A 15,809-nucleotide genomic window follows, 5' to 3' on the forward strand; every position below is an offset into this window, starting at 1 on the left:
CACAAGTGGGGGCACCAGAAAAGGTAAAATACTCGGCATCAATGAACTTACCTGGAATTTTGCAATCTAAAAACCTAGAAAGCAGGTATTTTAATTTCAAGAGTCATAATAATAACATTTAATAGGCTTTCCCTCTGTGACAGGTTTTGCTGTCAGTACTTAATTTATATTATCCTTAATCCTCACAAACACCTGAAGAAGTAATCTGGTGTCATCACTTCCTTTAAAGATGAGGACACTGAGGCACAGTAAGGTCAAGTGACTTGCCCAAAGCCAGGATTTAAATCCAGCCAGCCAGGCTCCAGAGTCCACAACCCTGATCACTGCACAGGGATTACAGTAGCTTTTGTAATTCCTGTAACTTTTGTGTCATTTAAAAAAAAAATCAAATTTTATTTTGAAATTTATAGTAGGGGAGAGGAAGGGAATGGTACCAAATTCTTTTCAGTTTTTAGGGCATTTAAAGATCCGACCTTGATCTTATCTGCTTTAAGCTGATTTGTTAGTTTTGGTTAGAGGGACCTATGGGTTCCACTTCTGGCTCCCCCAGTCTAGAACTTTCCTGTCCTGGTACGAAGCTCTGGCCAGGGCTCTGTCCCCTTCTGCTGAGGACCTGGACTTGGCCTCTCCAGAGGTGCTGGCTTTGGTGTTTATTTCCGGTGTGGTGCTGATGGCTCATGTCTCACTGCGGGGTCTTACAAGTGGGTGGGGGAAGAGGTCTGACACGGCTGTGCCCTTCCTCCCACTCCTGCCCTGCTTCAAGGAGCACGAAACCCTTTCACACCCTGCTCCTGTTCCTCTCTGGCTCCCAACAGCTCCGGGCTAGTGGCAGATGGCTCAGCCTCTAGATGGAAGAGCCTGCTCCTAGGAGGCCTCGACACATCAAAAGCAGATTGGACTCCAGGCTTTAGCAGCTGAGAGGTGAGTGTCTGCGGGAGGGACGTGCGTTTATTAAACACCTCTGGAGCCAGCAGTTCAGGTGAGGCTTCTGGGTGGGGAAAGTGCTGAGGCCCAGAGAACAGGGGTTGGGTCCTGACTGCCCAGAGTGGTGGGACTTTTGTGGCAAGCCGTCCCTGGCCTCAACTCCTCATCCGAATGATGGGGACAGTGATCCCAGAGGAAGCAGGGAGGGCGAGAGCCATGCCCAGTAATGACAATAATGGTGATGAAGATGATAATAATAGCTGACACATATTGAATGCTTGCCATGTATAAACTCACTGCTAAGAGCTGTACATGCGTTATCCACTCAAAAGATCTTTATTGAGTATCTGCATGATGGCAGGCATTGTTGGAAGTGTTTGGGATAATGCCACAACCTTGGTAAACAGTGCTTACTATGAGCGGGCACCATTCCAAGCACTTAATGTATAATACATTCTTTAATTCTCACAACAGCCCTCAAGGTAGATACTCTTATTATCCCAGTTTCACGGCTGTGGAAAACTGAGACACAGAGAGGTTGAGTAATTAACCCAAGGTCACACGGTTGGTAGGTGTTGGCATCAGGATTTGAACTTGGCAAGTTGAGCTCTGGTGTTTGTGCTCTTTAATCTCAAATGCTCTAGATGTGAATAAAGCTGCCCTCAAGGATCTGATAGCCACATGGGAGGAGGTGTGTGTTCAGCAGCTATATATATCTATGTATCTATATATATATCTATAAAATGTATTTTCAGATTGTTGTAATTGCCCTAAAGGAAATATATTAATACACTGAGAGGAATTATTTTTTATTTTTATTTTTGAGATAGAGTCTTGTTCTGTTGCCCAGGCTGGAGTGCAGTGGTGTGATCATGGCTCACTGCAGTCTTGAATTTCCAGGCTCGAGCAATCCTCCCACCTCAGCCTCCTGAGCAGCTGGTACTACAGGCGCATGTCACTACGCCAGGCTATTTTTTTTTTTTCTCGTGGAGACGAGGTCTTGCTATGTTGCCCAGGCTGGTCTGAAACTCCTAGGCTCAAGAAATCTTCCCTCCTCAGCCTCCCAAAGTGTTGGGATTATAGGTGTGAGCCACCGTGCCCAGATGAGAGAGACTGTTTTAGATAATTTGGTCAGAATATTCAGTCCTCTCCAGAACTTTATAGTGGGTTTGTTTGCTGTCCCATTTTCCAGATGAGTATGGTGAGGCTTTGAGAGATTAAATAGGGAGCCAGAAAGGAGCTAAGCAGTAACTCAGATTCAGGACACTGGCCTCTGATACCTGTAGTCCTGATCACTGCTCTGAGGCTTCCTGCGCTGTGCTTTGGTCAGGCAAGAGAGCTTTCTATAGGGCTTGGGGTGGGTGGGGTCGGCGGGTCTCTCCCAGAGGATCCAACCCTGTTCTTTGTTCTGAAGCATCAGGAGGAAGTCTCCCATGTCTCTGACTCCCTTGCTGTCAGCCTTCAGGGCCTGGCGTGTGCACCTGTGTGGCCTGTGTACCCGTGTGGGGTGTGCGTGTGCATGCACATCCCTGCACTCGCTCATGTGTGATTGTGTGTCTGTCTCTCTCCCTCCCTGCAGGCTCCTGCTCCACAGACCATCCTGACCTTTTATTAGGTCACTTTATAATTGATTGAAATGTCCCAGGTACCTTCTCTTAACTCCAGAGTGATTATGACAATTATGATGATTATCAAGTAAAAAAATAAAAAAGAGAGTGAGAGACGAAGGGGGCTGGGGGCTGGGGGTTGGGAATTGCTGGAGAGCTAGGCAGTGCTGTCATTAAGCGACATTGTGTGAGATTGTTCGCCTTCAAAAGGCCTCTGTGAAAAGGAGAGAGTGTCTTTAAAAACAAGGCCCATTATGCAGGCTGCGCGGGGTGCACGGTGCTGGCGGGAGGACCGTGGGGTGTAATTAGGGCAGTGACAGCTGGAATTACAGTGTCTCCGCAGTGGTGCCGCCTCTTGGTGGTGGGGGGTGGGGTGGGGGGAGTTGGAGGAGGGGACAGGTAATGGCTGGCAAGTTCTGGATCCTTGCCAGGAGCTAGAGTCCTTTGGTGAGCCAGAGTGACCTGGGTTTGGGCAGAAGGGGCCGGGAGCATGGGGCTGCCAGAACCATTTATCTCTCCCAGGAAGGCAGCCTCTTATTTTTGGAAGCCTTTTATGATGGCTCACCGCCCCTTCCAGGCTTTTTGAGCATTCCCACCCCTATAGGGAGTTGGCAGAGAAAAGCCAACTGTGTGGAACAGAGGATGCAGATAAATAATCTCCCAGCCCCCTCTGAACAGGAGTGCAACAGCCTCCACTCAGCTGTTCTGTGAGGAAGGAAAGCTGCACCTCCTGCTGGCCTGCCTGGTCCCTGTGGGGCGGGCTGGTGCTTATCTGCAGGGCTTGCTCCAGTCTCACCATTCCAAACCACAGGATTAGATTAAGCAGCATTCCCATGGCGGGTGGAAATGTCGGATGCCTCAAACCCTTCCAATCTGCAACAGAATGGGGGTTCATGAGTGACCTAGTCTCTCCTCTTTTTCCTTCCAACACAGGGCCCCTCTAGAGCATCCTCCAGACCTGTGGTCCCACAGCATCCTCTTGAACAACCCCCAGTCCAGGGAACTTACTCCTTATCCAAGAGGCTCTGGAGCCTGACTGTTTGGGCTTAAATCCTGCCATTTATTATCAATGTGACCTTGGGTGAGTTCTGTCACCTCTTTGTGCCTCAGTTTCCCACCTGTGACATGAAGATAATAATACTCATCCTTATGACACAGGGCTGTTGTGAGGACTATCCAAGACATTTGATATTAAGGACTTGACCCAGTGCCTGCCACACAATGAGGTCTTGATAATGTTCTTCCAAGGCAGCTTAAGCAGATTTTACTGGAAGATAATTCTTTTCTTGTAGTGAGCTAAAATCCGGAAGTTTTTCTGTTGATCCTGGCTCGGCATTCTAGGGCCATGCAGTTGGTCATTCATTAATTTATTCATTCAATAAATGCATATTGACTGTCTATGATGTCAGGCCTTGTGCTGGTGAGGGCCTTGTCTGCAGAGAGTTGAGATGGAATTCCTGGTCTGTGCTTCTCCAGCCCCTTGTCCCCTGCTCTGCAAAGACACTGTGGTCTGTACAAGCCCAGCAGGAGGGGCCAAGCAAGGCTACAACTCTGGCTATGACCTGACCTAAGAGTGCGTGGAGAGGCAGGGGTGTTTGGGGGCGGGAGGGGCAGTGACAGACCAAGGCCTGGGGCTTTTCCCTTTCTCAGAGCCACTAGGAGAGGGGTCCTTAGCACCCCTCCACCCCAGGAACCCAGGCAGCCACAGATGGGCCATTGGCCTTGGAAAAGGCCAAATGTCCCCATCCCTGGGTCAGTACCCTGATGCTGTAAACATTCCTGCTCTGAGCAAGCTGCAGCTGAAGGACTAAGGGGTCACCACTACCTACTAGAGGGGATGTTTATGTTATTATTCCTTTTTTTGACTCTTAATGAGGAAAGTCAGAACCTCTGTTTCCTGGAACTCCTTATTATTACTTTTTTTGACTCTAATGAGGAAAGTCAGAACCTCTGTTTCCTGGAACTCCTTGCGCTGTTGTTTAGATAAGTTTAAATGAGCTGTGATTAAGCTAATTTTGGGGTAATTAACTTGGGGAAGGAATCCGTCACTTCTTAAAATTCTAAGTGACTGTTCATTAGAAGAGGGGGCACTCGCAGAGGAGCCACGCGGCTTTCAGGAGCCCCGCTTAATTAAAACATAAGGAACTCAGCCACAGAGCAAGGGTTTACCGTCATTAATGAAAAATGAATATTCTTTATCTAATTACACAGCATAATTAATTGGAGTCTCCAACTATGGAGGTGGAGGGGGGTAGAGGAAGCCACAGGAAGGCAGAGGCTCCTGTTCCCACAGACCCCAGGACGGGTTGGAGCCAGACTCAGGGATCCTCTTGAGGTCTCCTCACTGCTTAGGGCCCAGGTCAACCCTGGCCCAGGATGCAGAAGGGCCAGGTGGGGAGCAGACTCGACCCCATCTTTGATGCCCCACAGCCGTGGGAGCAGGTTCCTGCCTGGCCCCAGAGGTCTCTTCAGTGGTAGTTTGAACCTGTGTCAGCCAATCTGCATCCTAGCATTCAGTTGTGTATTCAGTAAATGTAGCTGGCACCTCTTATGCGCCAGACTGTGAATGAAACAGATCTAAGCCCTGCCCTTAGGAAGGGCATGGGTTTGAATCCTGGCTCTGCTGCTTTTTCACTGCAGTGATCTTGGGCAAGTTCCTTCATTTTCTGTGTCTCAGTTTGCTCATCTGTAAAATGGGATGAACCATAGCCCTTAACTCAGATGGTTGTTATGAGGACTAGGGGAATTAATATTCATAAAGCACTTAGAAAACAGTGCCTGGCACATATAAGTGCTCTGTAATAAATGGTTGTTTTCTAAATAAATAAGAAAAAAAATCGGGATGGGTGCTATGAGGGAAAAGAACAGGATGTATTAAGTAGCAAGACAGAAGAACACGAGAGGACTGGCTTTAGAGGTGGCGTTCAGAGGCAGGGTGGGAAGGGGATGTCGCTGCCTGATTGTGCCCGTCCCCACCTGCCAGCCCCACTGTTGCCAGCAGGTCTGGATATGTACCTTCTGGTGTCTCTATCTTCCTCTCCATCTTCCTTCTGGGGACTTCTAGGTCAGCAGCACACTTTTTGGCTTGCCCTCTGAGTGCCCCCACAACATTTTGCCCAGGCAGGGAGTTCTGTCAAGGCCCAGCTGTCTACAGGTGAGGCCAGCACAGAGCACATGTGAGAAGGCATCTTGAAGATGGTGTCATCAACCCATTTTACTAGTGAGGAGACTGAGGCCCAGGGGACACTGTCAGGGGGCTGGCTAGTGGGGCTGGCTTTCTGACTCCCAGCCCACTGCTCTCACTCTCTGTCCAAGGTCAGCCAGCATCTTGCTTCTGTCAGTCTGGCTGGGCTAGCCATCCCCCTGAGTCCAAACCTGATCCAGGATCCTTTTGTCTGGTGCCTGAGAAATCTGCATTGCCCTGCGATTCAGTTTTCTGAGCTCTGGCTCAACGTGCTTTCCAACAAGTTCTTTTTCTTCCTGATTTCCTCTCTCTTTTCACCTCTCCCTCTCTCTCTGTCATTGCACAGAGCCAGGCACAGAGGCAGCTATTGGGGTTAAAAGATAAATGAGGTTGGCCGGGTGCGGTGACTCACGCCTGTAATCCCAGCACTTTGGGAGGCCGAGGCAGGTGGATCACCTGAGGTTGGGAGTTTGAGACCAGCCTGATCAACATGGAGAAACCCCATCTCTACTAAAAATACAAAATTAGCTGGACATGGTGGCACATGCCTGTAATCCTAGCTACTTGGGAGGCTGAGGCAGGAGAATCGCTTGAACCCAGGAGGCAGAGGTTGCAGTGAGCCGAGATTGCGCCATTGCACTCCAGCCTGGGCTACAAGAACGAAACTCCTTCTCAAAAAAAAAAAAAAAAAGATAAAGATAAATGAGGTCTCACCCCTTTTCTGGGCAGGTGCATCCAATCTAGTCACATTCTCTCTCTCTCTGTATCCGTTGCAAATACCAGGCCCCACTTCTGTCTCGCTTTTGTTTAATCTAGTTTTGTGGGGAGCAGTGGGGATGCTTTTGCCTATTGCAAGCTGCTGTGGGCATGAGCCCCAGGCCATGCTCACATCGCAGACCAGGCAAAGCAGTGCAGGTAGCATGGGGAGGGCAGCACCAGGAGGTCACCTGTCACCTGGCTCCAGGGAGGTCACCTGTCTCCAGGCAGGTCACTCGTTTCCAAGCAGGCTGCCTTCTAGACCCGCATGCTGGTGACTCTTCGAAGTTCTCAGGGTAATTCTGTTCCCTGCGAAGGAGGCCATCGCTGGGCCTTCCAGGCCACTGCTCTGGGGTCTTGCCCTCTGGTTCTCCTGCCCATTTGGGAGAGCGTCTTTGCCACGGGAGCTGTGACAAAGGGGGTGCAGGAGGCTTCTGGCTGAGCTAAACTGATCATATTCTGGATACAGCTTTCAGTTAATCTCTGAGGTGTTTTGAGGTTGTCTTTGGGGAAGAGGGAGAAGTAGCCCTGGGGAGGAGTGAAGCGGCAAGAGAGAAAAGAGAGAGTGTATCAGGAGGGGCCTTATAAAGATAGACAGATGATAGCTGTGGAGAAGAGGCTGATGGGAGAGTGTTGATAGCTGTCCCCGAGGATTCACTGCCCCAAAAAGAAAATTTGGAATGCCTGCAGCATTTTGGAAGGTCCTTTGTTCCTCCCTTTCTCGGGGAGCCAGAACCTTCCCAGGAGATAATTCACTGAGACCAGGTTTCAGATGGGCCAGGGAAGGGGACAAGGGGACGAGAGTGCAGCAGTGGCTCCTGTGCAGAAACGAAGCCAGGATGAGGACATGTCCAGAGCTCCTCCTGTTTTGCTGAAGCGCCTCCCAGGAGTCTGGGTCCCTTCCTGGCACAGTGCTGTTTAAACTGGTTACTTCCCCAAAGCCATGGCCACTTTCATGCCCCAGTTAACTGCAGAAAATGCATGAATTTATTTCTGTAAAGCTAACCTGAAACAAAAAACATTATATTGGCTGGAAGGAGAAACTTTCTGGGCGGGAGAGGTGGGAAGTCACTGCTCCTGGCCCCTGGGGATCCTAACCTCTTCAGAACCAGCTGCATTCAGCCAGAAGCTGGGGCTGAAACAGCCACTCTGGTTCCTTATTAGCTCCAGCTTCTCCTTAATCTGATGATTCTTGAGATAGCGGGAAGCTCTTAGTTCCCTTCTCACAAGGGCGGGTTTGAGTGAAATCAAATAGACTTCTAGCATCGTTTCAATCACCTGCCTGAAAGGCTTGATTTAGCTCTCTGGTCAGAAAGATGGGATTCAATCAATGTTCATCCAAAAAAGCACATTCTTCCTAAAAAATTACTTTGCATATTATTAAAAAGTAGCAACACTCCCCATCTCCCAGAGAGCCCCAGCTTGCGTTTTGAGAAGAGGCACACAACACGTGGGAAAGTTGTGATTTATTTCTCCGCTTTCTTTCAGATTCATTTCATGGCTCTTTTGGCAGATGAGACAAATGGCATTTGACTTTCCTTTTTTTTTTTTCTTTTTGCGACAGGGTTCCCCTCTGTTGCTAGGGTACAGTGGTGCAATCACAGCTCACTGCAGCCTCGAGCTGTTGGGCTCAAGTGATCCTCCTGCCTCAGCCTCCCAAGCTGGGGACTACAGGCATGCACCACTATGCCCAGCTAAGTTTTTGTTTTTTTGGTAGAGATGGGGTCTCACTATATTGCTCAGGCTGGTCTCTTGGGCTCAAATGATCCTCCTGTCTCAGCTTCCCTAAATGCTGGGATTACAGGCATGAGCAACTGTGCTTGGCTAACTTTCCTGAAGGCAGAAGGAGAAGGTACTGGTGGCAGGACTAGGGAGGCAGGGTGGTGGGGCTACTGGTCAGGCTTGATGGCGTGAAGGTACACCCATTCATAAAGACACATGCACCAAAGTGGTTTTCATGAAACAAGCCCAGTCTGCACTGACTGTCAGGTCTTTTCCTTGGGAGACACAGCCCTGGCTTTGGAATTGGTCAGAACTGGATCTGAATCCTGGCTCTGTGGCCTAGGGCAAACCACTTTGGCCTCTGAACCTCAGTCTCCTTAATTATCAAATGGGGAGAATAGCACCAACGTGGTAGGGTTGTGCGAGGAATAAATGGGACAACACACGTGCAGTTGCTGGCTCATGACAGGCGCTCAGCTAATTTGAGTTCCTTTTTTGGAAGGTTGCTGATAACGTCTTTTTCATTTCTGTATATTGAATGTGGAGAAGGCATTTACTAATTTGTTGAATAAATGGAATTTTTATAAAAAAGAAATTTGTTTAGCCCTGAAATTTTACTTCCGTTAGCTAGAGATGTGAATTGTGAGCTTAAATGGCGCGGTGGCTCATGCCTGTAATCCCAGCACATTGGGAGGCTGAGGCGAGTGGATCACCTGAGGTCAGGAGTTTGAGACCAGCCTGGCCAACATGGTGAAACCCTGTCTCTACTAACAATATAAAAAAATTAGCCGGGTGTGTGGTGGTGGGCACCTGTAATCCCAGCTACTTGGGAGGCTGAGGCAGGAGAATTGCTTGAACCCAGGAGATGGAGGTTGCAGTGAGCTGATACAGTGCTACTGCACTCCAGCCTGGGCAACAGAGTAAGACTCCATCTCAAAAAAAAAAAAAAAAAACAGTACATGTTGCAGGCTGGGTGCGGTGACTCACGCCTGCAATCCCAGCACTTTGGGAGGCGGAGGTGGCTCACGCCTGCAATCCCAGCACTTTGGGAGGCGGAGGTGGCTCACGCCTGCAATCCCAGCACTTTGGGAGGCGGAGGTGGGTGGGTCATCTGAGGTTAGGAGTTCAAGACCAACCTGGCCAACATGGTGAAACCCCATCTCTACTAAAAATACAAAAATTAGGCCGGGTGCGGTGGTTCACGCCTATAATCCTAGCACTCTGGGAGGCTGAGATGAGTCAATCACCTGAGGTCAGGAGTTCGAGACCAGCCTGGTCAACATAGTGAAACCCCATCTCTACTAAAAATACAAAAAATTAGCTGGGCGTGGTAGTGCATGCCTGTAATCCCAGTTACTTGGGAGGCTGAGGCAGGAGAATTGCTTGAACCCGGGAGGCAGAGGTTGCAGTGAGCTGAGATCGTGCCATTGCACTCCAGCCTGGGCAACAAGAGCAATACTCCATCTCAAGAAAAAAACAAAAACAAAAAGAAAAACACAAAAATTAGCCAAGCATGGTGGTGCGTGCCTGGAATCCCAGCTACTAGGGAGGCTGAGGCAGGAGAATCGCTTGAACCCGGGAGGTGGAGGTTGCAGGGAGCTGAGATAGTGCCACTGGACTTCAGCCTTGGCAACAGAGCGAGATTCTGTCTCAAAAAAAAAAAAAAAAAAAGTGCATGCTTTGACATGGTACCTTCGCTGAGGTCGGGGGTGGGGAAACTACAGCTCACAGGCCACACCTGCCCGTTTTTTTCTAAGTAATATCACTACACCCATTTATTTGTATATCATCTGTGGCTGCTTTCACACAGCAACTAGAGTTCAGAGGTTGCAACAGGGACCATCTGACCTTCAAAGCCTAAAATATTTACTATCTTGTTCTTCATAGACAAAAACTTTGCTGACCTCTGGCTTGGGTCAGTGGTTCTCGAACTTTAGTCTACATCGGAATCATTTAAAGAGCTTGTTAAAACAAATATTTTTGGGCCCCACCCCCAGAGATTATGATTTAAAAGATCTGTGGCAGAGCCCTAGAATGTGCATTTCTTTTTCTTTCTTTCTTTTTTTTTTTTTTTTTGAGACAAAGTATCACTCTGCTGCCCAAGCTGGAGTGCAGTGGCATGATCTCGGCTCACTGCAACATCCATCTCCCGGGTTCAAGCGATTTTCCTGCCTCAGCCTCCCGAGTAGCTGGGACTACAGGCATGCACCACCACGGCTGGCTAATTTTTGTATTTTTAGTAGAGATGGGGTTTCACTATGTTGGCCAGGCTGCTCTTGAACTCCTGACCTCGTGATCCTCCCGCCTTGGCCTCCCAAAGTGCTAGGATTACAGGCGTGAGCCACAGTGCCCGGCCAAGAATGTGCATTTCTAACCAGTTCCTAGGTCATGCCGACGCCCGTGCTGCTGACCTGCGGACCACACATTGAGAACTACTGGCTTCAGGCTGTTTCCTATGCCTGGAACGCCTTTTAAATTGCAGCTGTTTTGCAAAGATCAGCTCAAATGCAACCTCAATGATGCTTTATGAACTGGGCACCTGCTATATACCAGACACTGCAAAGGCATTGAGGATACAATTTGGTGGACGAAACAGACACATGGTCATTCCTTGTGAAGCTTTCAGTCTAGTGGGGACATGGACAATGAACAATTAAAAAATATAAGTACAAATTGTGATGGGTATGATAAAGGACATCATGAGAAAATTAAAAGTGGAGTCTACTCAAGTTGGGGGGGTTAGGAAAAGCGTCTCTAAGGAGAGACATTTAAGCTGAGATCACGATAAGAGAAAGTCATCCTGGAAAGAACAAGGAAAAGATTCTTTCAGGCAGAGGGAAGAATTGTGCAAAAGCCGTGGAGTAGGAAAGAGTGTGTTGCATTTGAGGGGTGAAGAAAGGCCAGTGTGGTTGGAGCAAAGGAAGAGGACATGATACAAGGTGAGTATGGTGATGTAGGTAGAGGATAGGTCACAGATTACATTGTTGGCCCCAACTCTTAACCCCTCCCTGCATTCACAGCCTTGCCTCAGTGTCATTGTGGGTATAGATACACACATTGGCCTTGGCCACAGGATTTACCTTGGCCAACTGACATTCCTATAGAAGTTCCAGCCTAGGCCTTGAGAAGATTTATATGTTTTAAATTGCTATCTTGTTTCTGCCAGCATCACCAGCAAAAAATGTCAAGGCTAATGTGCTGGTCCAAAGCATGCAGAACGGTTGTTAGCCTAAATCAGCTGATCCAGCTGACAGATGGACAAGCGATAATATGTTACTGTTGTTGTTAGCCCACTGTGTTTTGGAATGGCTTGTTTTGGGGTTGTTTTGTTACACAATAGTAGCTGACTAAGACTAACAACAATGAGAAATTTAAGCTTTATTCTAAGTACAACGGGATGTCATTGAAAGTGTTTAACTAGAAGAGTGACATGATCTGATTTTGATTGCAAATGATCTCTCTCTGGCTGCTGTGAGGAGGGTAAGGTGTATGGGGGAGGCAAGAGACCACCCTAAGCCATGTGTCCAGACTCGGAGCCCAGCACAGCACCTGGCATAGTAGAGGTGCTCAGGAGCTGTTGTTCAGCCCTCCGTAGCTGGAATGAACCCACCCTTCCCTGTATCCCCCAGTACTCTCTTTGGTCCCTCTTACCTGTGACTTGGTGGTAACAGTGCTCATTATACTCCTATTACTAGATTTGGGATTCTTGAGGGTAGAGACCTAGGTCCTTCTATATATCTCCTGGGCCCCTGTATTCTGTGTAGGCTCAGCTCGGAGCAGAAGTCAATAACCACACTGAAATGAATTAATATAAAGGGTTTCTCTACAGCTGCTACAAGTTGGATTTTCACTTCAGTGGTCTCTAACGGATCCAGACACTTAAGTGACTTCTACCAGGTCATGGGGTGGCTTCCTTTAAAACCTCATCAGCAAAGAGGCACCGCTTGAGTGGTTCCCCTTTAGTCCTAAGATGCATGGAAGCGGATATTGCAGAGAGAGCTCTGAGGCACGGAGCAACTCCTCTATGAAGGCTTGAAAAACTGGGCAGGAAAGCCAGCTGGAGCCTATTTACAAACCTTTCTTAAAAAACTAACAAACATGAGTAAACTCCCTGTGGCAGGAACACCTGTTCTGTGGGGATGTTTCCTAACATTTTACTTCAAAATCTCTGGAAAGCAAAAGCAGCCTGTACATACACTCTCAAACTTAAATAAGCAAATCTACTTTTTTTGGACGAATTTTGACTACCCTGGTTCTCACACTATTTACCCATGAGGCCCAGAGTATTTAACAAAAAAAATTTTATGACTTACACTAGGATTATATCCCCAAAGAGCAGGCCAAAAATGGGGATAGACTGGATCCTTCTATCCCTGGGAATTTTACAGAAAGACAAAAGCTCTTTTGTCTTGTATTAGTTGGTCTGGCTCAAAGGCAGAAACATCCCCCAGATAGCCTCTGTTGAGCTGCCTGTTTCAGGAAATGAACTTTAACTAGTTCAGTAGTTCAACCCAGTGCTTCAGAATTTGCTGAGTGTCTAATATGCACCCCTTCCCTGGCTAGGCAGTGATAGGTGGCAAAGATGCCTAAATGCCATTTTGGCCTCATCAGTTTAAGCTTGGTGAGGCAATACATTCATTTTTAGAGGAATTATTTAATTAGAGTCAGTTTCTCTGACTAGGTTGAGCAGGGGCTGGGTGTGTTTTTTCTACAGCATGGCATTTCCAATGCCTAATACAATGTCTGGCAGCACTTAGTAGGTGCTCACTAAAATTTGTTTTATAATCAAGGTATAATCTACATATGGTGAAATGGACAGATCTTATGGGTACATTCCTGATGAGTTTTGGCAGATGTGCAGCCAACACCCTAATCAAGATCTACAGCAGCACTGTCCCACTGAAATATAATGTGAGCCACACAGGTAATTAAAATTTTTCTAGCAGCCTCATTACAAAAGTAAAAAGAGGCTGGATGCGGTGGCTCATGCCTATAATCCCAGCACTTTGGGAGGCCGAGGCAGGAGGATCATGTTTAGGTTGGGAGTTTGAGACCAGTCTGGCCAACATGGTGAGACCCTGTCTCTACTAAAAATACAAAAATTAACTGAAGGTGGTGGCACACACCTGTAATCCCAGCTACTCAGGAGGCTGAGGCAGGAGAATCACTTGAACCAGGGAGGCAGAGGTAACAGTGAGCTGAGATCATGCCACTGTACTGCAGCCTGGGCAACAGAGCGAGACTCATCTTAAAAAAAAAAAAAAAGTAAAAGAAACAGGTGAAATTAATTTAGTAATATATTTAAGGGATCTGTTCCAAGATGGCCGAATAGGAACAGCTCGGGTCTGCAGCTCCCAGCATGATCGAGGCAGAAGACGGGTGATTTCTGCATTTCCAACTGAGGTACTTGGTTCATCTCAATGGGACTTGTTGAACAGTGGATGCAGCCCACAGAGGTGAGCTGAAGCAGGACAGGACATCGCCTCACCCGGGAAGCGCTAAGGTTTGGGGTTTCCCTTTCCTAGCCAAGGGAAGCTGTGACAGACTGTACTGGAAAAATGGGACACTTCCTACCAAATACTGTGCTTTTCCCATGGTCTTAGCAACCGGTAGACCAGGAGATTCTCTCCCATGCCTAGCTCAGTGGGTCCCATGCCCACAGAATCTTGCTCACTGCTAGCTCAGCAGTCTGAGATTGAATTGTGAGGCAGCAGCCTGGCTGGGGGAGGGGTGTCTGCCATTTCTGAGGCTTGATTAGGTAAACAGAGCAACTGGGAAGCTCAAACTGGGCGGAGCCCACCGCAGATCAGCAAGGCCTACTGCCTCTATAGACTCCACCTCTGTGGGCAGGACATAGCTGAACAGAAGGGAGCAGAAATGTCTGCAGACTTAAATGTCCCTGTCTGACAGCTCTGAAGAGAGCAGTGGTTCTCCTAGCATGGCATTTGAGCTCTGAGAATGGGCAGACTGCCTCCTCAAGTATATCCTGAAGATATACTGCCCTGTATAGCCTAACTGGGAGACACCTTCCAGTAGGGGCTGACAGACACCTCATACAGGCAGGTGCCCCTTTGGGACGAAGCATCCAGAGGAAGGATCAGGCAGCAATAATTGCTGTTCTGCAGTATTTGCTGTTCTGCAGCCTCCACTGGTGATACCCAGGCAAACAGTGTCTGGAGTGAACCTCCAGAAAACTCCAATAGACCTGCAGCTGAGGGACCTGACTGTTAGAAGGAAAACTAACAAACAGAAAGGAATAGCATCAACATCAACAAAAAGGACATCCACACCAAAAACCCATCTGTAGGTCACCAACATCAAAGACCAAAGGTAGATAAAACCACAAAGATGGGGAGAAACCAGAGCAGAAAAGCTGAAAATTCTAAAAACCAGAGTGCCTCTTCTCCTTCACAGGATCGCAACTCCTCACCAGCAACAGAACAAAGCTGGATGGAGAATGATTTTGACCAGTCGATAGAAGTAGGCTTCAGAAGGTCAGTAATAACAAACTTCTCCAAGCTAAAGAAGTATGTTCTAACCCATCACAAGGAAGCTAAAAACCTTGAAAAAATGTTAGATGAATGGCTAACTAGAATAAACAGTGTAGAGAAGACCTTAAATGACCTGATGGAGCTGAAAAACATGGCACAAGAACTTCGTGGCACATGCACAAGCTTCAATAGCCTATTCAATCAAGTGGAAGAAAGGATATCAGTGATTGAAGATCAAATTAATAAAATAAAGCGAGAAGACAAGTTTAGAGAAAAAAGAGTAAAAAGAAACAAAGCCTCCAAGAAATATGGGACTATGTGAAAAGACCAATCTATGTCTGATTGGTGTACCTGAAAGTGATGGGGAGGATGGAACCAAGTTGGAAAACACTCTTCAGGATTTTATGCAACAGAACTTCCCCAACCTAGTAAGGCAGGCTAACATTCAAATTCAGGAAACACAGAGAACACCACAAAGATACTTCTTGAGAAGAGCAACCCCAAGACACATAATTGTCAGATTCACCAAGGTTGAAATGAAGGAATAAATGTTAAGGGCAGCCAGAGAGAAAGGTCGGGTTACCCACAAAGGGAAGCCCATCAGACTAACAGGGGATCTCTCAGCAGAAACCTTACTAGCCAGAAGAGAGTGGGGGCCCATATTCAACATTCTTAAAGGAAAGAATTTTCAACCCACAATTTCATATTGAGCCAAACTAAACTTCATAAGTGAAGGAGAAATTAATCCTTTACAGACAAGCAAATGCTGAGAGATTTTGTCACCGCCAGGCCTGCCGTACAAGAGCTCCTGAAGGATGCAGTAAACATGGAAAGGAACAACCGGTACCAGCCACTGCAAAAACATGCCAAATTGTAAAGACCATCGATGTTATGAAGCAACTGCATCAACTAACGGGCAAAATAACCAGCTAACATCATAATGACAGGATCAAATTTACACATAACAATATTAACCTTAAATGTAAATGGGCTAAATGCCCCAATTAAAAGACATAGACTGGCAAATTGGATAAAGAGTCAAGACCCATCAGTGTGCTGTATTCAGGAGACCCATCTCACATGCAGAGACACACACAGGCTCAAAATAAAGGGATGGAGGAAGAT

At 47.5% G+C, this 15,809-nt stretch overlaps 1 long non-coding RNA gene across 2 annotated transcripts in view; it reads left to right on the plus strand.

Moving 5' to 3' along the window:
* LOC105494731 (uncharacterized) overlaps positions 1 to 15,809 on the plus strand; it is a 328,173-nt gene that overhangs the window by 32,959 nt on the left and 279,405 nt on the right. For both annotated transcript variants that reach the window (XR_011622975.1, XR_011622974.1), the window contains exon 2: positions 816 to 921. This is a non-coding gene — a long non-coding RNA (uncharacterized lncRNA). The remainder of the gene's footprint in view (positions 1 to 815; positions 922 to 15,809) is intronic.

Source organism: Macaca nemestrina, chromosome 1, assembly GCF_043159975.1.
Source record: "Macaca nemestrina isolate mMacNem1 chromosome 1, mMacNem.hap1, whole genome shotgun sequence".
NCBI classification, from domain to species: Eukaryota; Metazoa; Chordata; class Mammalia; order Primates; family Cercopithecidae; genus Macaca; species Macaca nemestrina.